General features: G+C 48.8%; 1 pseudogene; it reads left to right on the top strand.

Annotated features, from left to right (window-relative positions):
• Positions 1-265: 265 nt before the first annotated feature.
• Positions 266-5,136, top strand: LOC133901477 (L-type lectin-domain containing receptor kinase IX.1-like; annotated as a pseudogene).
• The last annotated feature ends 316 nt before the right edge of the window (positions 5,137-5,452 follow it).

The following is a 5,452-nucleotide window of genomic DNA, read 5'->3' as shown; positions in this document are numbered from 1 at the left end:
TGGACTTGTGTTGATATTTGCTGATTCTTATTGTCTCGGAAGAAGCTCTGCACAGGTAATTAAACATTTAGATGACATAAAACTTGACTGACTGGGTCTGAGGTTTTTATTTTCTCCGAAGATGCGTAGGCAGTCCCCTTAAGTAAAGAGAAAATGATGTTACGATGCAGCCCCATCCATTTCGTGCATATATATAGCTCATGCATGTGTTCAGCTCCCAAACACACGAAGCAACTCCACCCACAGTGAAAGAGGCGCGCCAACAATGGTCGCACTCGGCCTCTTCATGCCATCCTTCTCGCTCTGCTACTTGGTGTTGTCGACCCTCCACTTACCTCAAGCTACTTCTCTTTCCTTCGACTTCGATTTCTCCCAACCGGGTGGCTACAACGCTGCAAACTTCAGCTTCCAGGGCTACGCGTACTTCCACAACCAAGTCATTGAGCTGACAAAGAATGACAGGACCGAAGGCTTGGACAACAGTTTAGGCCGGGCGTCGTACGCTCAGCCGGTGCCCATCTGGGACGAGGTCACCGGCGAGCTTGCCAGTTTCACCACCACCTTCTCCTTCCAAATCCCGCAAGACAACATAAACAACCACACAAGCGGCGACGGTATGGCATTCTTCTTCGGGCATTACCCGTCGAGCATTCCTAGCACGAGCAGCGGCAGCAACCTCGGCCTCTTCAGCCCGGGCGTCAACAGCACGAACGCGACGGGTGACAATCGGGTAGTGGCGGTCGAATTCGACACGTTCATGAACCCGAACTATGACACCAGTGACAACCATATGGGCATCGACGTCAACTCCCTCATCTCCAAGGCTTATACGAACACCTCCGTGCCTGGCAAGAACTTGACGTCTGGCCTCGTGATGACCTGCCGGGTCAGCTACGGCAACAGCACGCAGCGTGTCGCTGCTGATCTCCAGATTGGAGACGCGAGTTACCACGTCGACACGAGTGCCGACCTGAGGCAACTCTTGCCGAGCGTTGTGGCCATCGGCTTCTCGGGAGCTACCGGCGTAGCAGTCGAGCTACACCGGGTACTGACCTGGTCATTTCATTCCACCATTGACGGGACCCCACCACCTGCACCTGCACCCTCACCTTCATCTTCACCTGCACCTATATCTTCACCTTCAGCTTCACCTGCACCTCAAGGCCCTCACGGTGGAAGTTTTTCCACCAAGATTCCGTGGAAGATAGTTGGACCGATAACTGGAGGAGCAATTGTGGTAGCTGTCTTCGCCGTTTTACAGTGTCGACGGCAGCGAGGCCCAGCAAAAATGCCATATAATGGGACTCCTGCTTACGTCCCCAGATGTTTCGATTATCATGAGCTGGCCGAGGCGACACACAACTTTGCAGAGGAACAGAAGCTCGGGGAAGGGGGCTTTGCCATTGTTTACAGGGGAGAGCTGGCAAGTCAAAGACGATCGGTGGCGGTCAAAAAGTTCAAAGCAGGAACATCTTCTCGTCTAGGGATGAAGGCATTCGAGGATGAAATCAAGGTTATTAGTCAAGTCAGACACCGCAACCTTGTTGGGTTAGTAGGCTGGTGCAACGATTGGGGCAAGGGTCGCTTGTTGCTCGCACTACCGGAGACAATTTCTTTGCCGAGTGCCTCAGGCACTTGGCAAAGGACGATATACACTCGGCAAAGGCTTTGCCGAGGGCAAAGGGCGCTCGGTAAAAAGTTTGTCGGCAAAGACCTATTTGCCGAGTGCACTTTATCGGGCACTCGGCAAAGGCTTTACCGAGTGCTAAGCTGACACTCGGCAAAGGCCTCCGCTTTGCCGAGCGCCAGTGAACCAAACACTCGGTAAAGGTGGCGTCTGTGCCGAGTGCCACCGGGAGGACACTCGGCAAACAGGCCATCTTTGCCGAGTGCCTGGACCGTGGCTCTCGGCAAAGCATGTTGTCACTTTGCCGAGTGTCATGGCCATTGCACTCGGCAAAGTGACTGAAAACAGCCTTTTTATTTGTTTTTGACATCCCATCCAAACAAACAGATATATATATAACAAACATCACCAACATCACATATATATCATCAACAGCACATATATATCACCAACACCACATATATATCACAAACATCACATGTCTCACAATATATCACAAATAAGTTCACAAGTAATCCAAGTGCTCCATCATCTACAACCATAATTGCAAATAGAGTACCATTAACAACCACAAGTATCATCACCAAGATGGTCAATGAAACTGATTTGGTGAAAGATTCGCTGAAGCATGAGGATCGTTCGATGCCGCCGATTGATTCTGCACAAAGGAGAAGAGATTGCATGTGTGAGACAAGATAAATATATACCATACATGAATAAAACTTTCATACTCCACTAGGTTTGACCGTAAGCATGAACATACAAACTAAAACATTTATACTCACAGGAGTAGAATAGTGAGGAGGTAGAGGTGGAGCGAATAGCGAAGGTGGCGGAGCTACACCCGTAGCGGCGCCAATACTTTGCATGTACTGAAGAATCTCCACCATCCTCCGCTGCTCGGCCTCCCGCTCGGCCTCCACCCTCTCCATCGTCGCCTGCATTTGCTCCCGTATCCTCCTCTCTTGTTCCAGCTGGGCCTACAATATATTCACCCTAATGTTACAATAATGCAAAGGAAAGGTATAAAAAACCCAATGAACGACGAATAAACCAGGAATAACCTCGAGTGCCTCCACCCGGTGGTGTGAAGTGTCCTTCCGAGGTCGTATGGCCGGGCTCGTGCTCGTGCTGCTTGCTCGAATCTGGGAGAGACTGGGAGTAGCGGCCGAGTCGATTGCGCCGTCGCCAATCCAGTATCGCCCATGCTTCTTGCCTCCTCCCACCCTCATGACGACTTCTCCATCAAGGTCCTCGGTGCTCGGATCGTACTCTGGCCCATGGACCTCCCTTGCCATCGATGTGTACTCACTAAGGCGGTTGTGGACGGTCACATTGCTGTACGCCTCGGGCCCGTCCTCCGGGTTGTAGTCGACGTAGGACGTCGCCTTGCCCTTGTGGGCCATAGCAAATGCCTTGAAGATGGAGCAAGGCTGGCCACCATGTGACGCCGACTGCGAGAAAAACAGCAAGATGATTAGAAATCATGCAGAATTGAGCGTTAGAATAAATAAATGAATTCGCGTACCCATGTTTGTGCGTATCCGCTGAGGTTGCGGCTGCCTTGATGGTGTGCTACACCTGGCATCATCAAACGCCGCTCCCGGCACAAGTTGTGCGTCTCCTCCCACTCGCGTGAGCACCACTTGTCCACCATCTGTTCCCAGCACTGGGGATGCGCGACGCACCAATAAGGAATCATCTGCAGGCCATCAAGTACATGACATATCAGAAGATAAAATTAAGCCTACTTAATCTCAAAAGGAATCAGTATTAATGTTCTGTATTTACCTGCAGGTACTGGTCCCGGGTCAGCGTCATGGTTCTTGCGTCCCTTTTGGTGACCTTCGTTCCAACGACGGTCCCGTGGTAAGTTACGACGGCCTGGATGCGCGCCTCTTCTGGTGCCGTAGGATTGTCAAATTTTTATCACAGCCTCCACATATGATATCATGACATCTTGACAAGTTTCATGATTTTCGGACTTCGTTTGTTTTTTATACAATTTAAAAACAACTCGACCGCAAGTTCGTGGTCATGTTTCGTGAACAAGATGTTCGAAATTTGTGGTCTGTTCCTGGATACGGCCTCACATTATACTAAATAACATGAATATCATTTTTCCATTCATTTTTTTTCATTATTCGAATGATTAGCAGTTATAATTTGAATTATCCAAGAAAATTCAATTAATTGAAATAAATTAAAGAAATATAGAAAAAGTCCGAGAAATGTGCCACATTGGAACATGGAGTACCAGGTATTGTATGAGGACTGCAGAAAAAGTTTGGAGGTCAAAAGTGAAAAAAAATTAGAGTTTGCCGAGTGTCAAAAAATGACACTCGGGAAAGGAGCCTCTTTGCCGAGTGCCAGATGTTTGCCGAGTTCTTTATCTCTGGCACTCGGCAAATAGCCTCTTTGCCGAGTTCTTTCTCTGTGGCACTCGGCAAATAGGCTCTTTGCCGAGTGCCAGTGGCACTCGGCAAAGAGCCTATTTGCCGAGTGCCTGATAAAAAGCACGCGGCAAAGTCTGGGACACTCGGCAAAGAAACCGTCTCCGGTAGTGTCGTTTACGAGCTCGTATCAGAAGGGAACCTTGACGAGAATTTGCACGGAGTGAGGAGTTGGTTGTCATGGCGCACGAGGTACGTACGTTCAATTGACGATCAGCCTACCTAGTAATTGAAAATTCGTCCTGTTTTTATCTATTGCATAACATAAACTTTTGTAGAAAGGTAGCAATGCTTCTGCCTAGTGACGGAAGATCTTTCTTTCAAGTTTCAAGAACGCAAAAAATGACTAATGTTTGTTTGATTGGTTGCTTGATTTTCCTAGGAATAGCATCATCCTGGACCTAGGCTGTGCCCTACGGTATCTGCACGGAGTCTGTGTTGCATGGCGACATCAAACCTTCCAACATATTACTTGATTCACAGTATGTTGCCAAGTTAACAGACTTCGGTTTAGCGAGGTTCATGGATCATGGAATTGAGTTGAGAACGACACAAAATGTAGCTGGAACACCAGGGTACGTAGATCCAGATTTCATCACAACGGGGAAGCGGAGCAGGGAGTCAGATGTCTACAGCTTTGGCATTGTTTTACTTGAGATCATCTCTGGCCGGCGTCCAGCTGTTGTAGATCATCAAACTATGGTCACCCCGTTGCTAATATGGATATGGGGAAGATACCGCCGGGATTCAATCCTTGAAGCAGCGGATGCAAGGCTCAGGGACGAGTCCACTGCTGATGATCATGGCCAGATGGAGCGCGTGCTGCTCGTCGGGCTCTGGTGCGCTCACCCTGACCCGAGCCAGCGGCCAACCATCGCAGCAGCCATGAGTGCCCTGCAATTAACGGGTGTGGAGATCCCTCCTCTTCCACTGCCAGTATTCATGGCTGTTGGACCGTCTAGTTTTTCCGCTAATGACAGGTCAAGGTCAAGTGAGACTTCTGACGGCCTTGTTTCTTCGACTGCCGGCCAGGCTGATGCCCTTGAGACTCGTTAGCTGTCGGGGGGTCCCCAACGTTCTTGACTCTGTCCGTCTGTCCGAATGCTCTTTTCTGAAGACAAGAAATTTTTTATAAAGAAATAATACTTATTCTGTATAAAGTTATGCACACAGCCATTCATTATTACATAGAAAAATCCATATCCGGGTTGAAAAAGATACAGTCTTTGATGCCTCAACATTATTAAACAGCAATTAAGCACCAAGTCTATTACTAAACTGCCAACCATATCGGGCGTAGACATCCATCAGTGTGGTCTCCAATTGCCGACACATATCCCTTATACGAGGTCTTTCCTCCTTCTTCTGTAGC

The sequence above is a fragment of the Phragmites australis genome, chromosome 20 (genome assembly GCF_958298935.1).
Source record: "Phragmites australis chromosome 20, lpPhrAust1.1, whole genome shotgun sequence".
In the NCBI taxonomy this organism is placed as follows: Eukaryota; Viridiplantae; Streptophyta; class Magnoliopsida; order Poales; family Poaceae; genus Phragmites; species Phragmites australis.
This window is presented reverse-complemented; position numbering and strand designations above follow the sequence as displayed.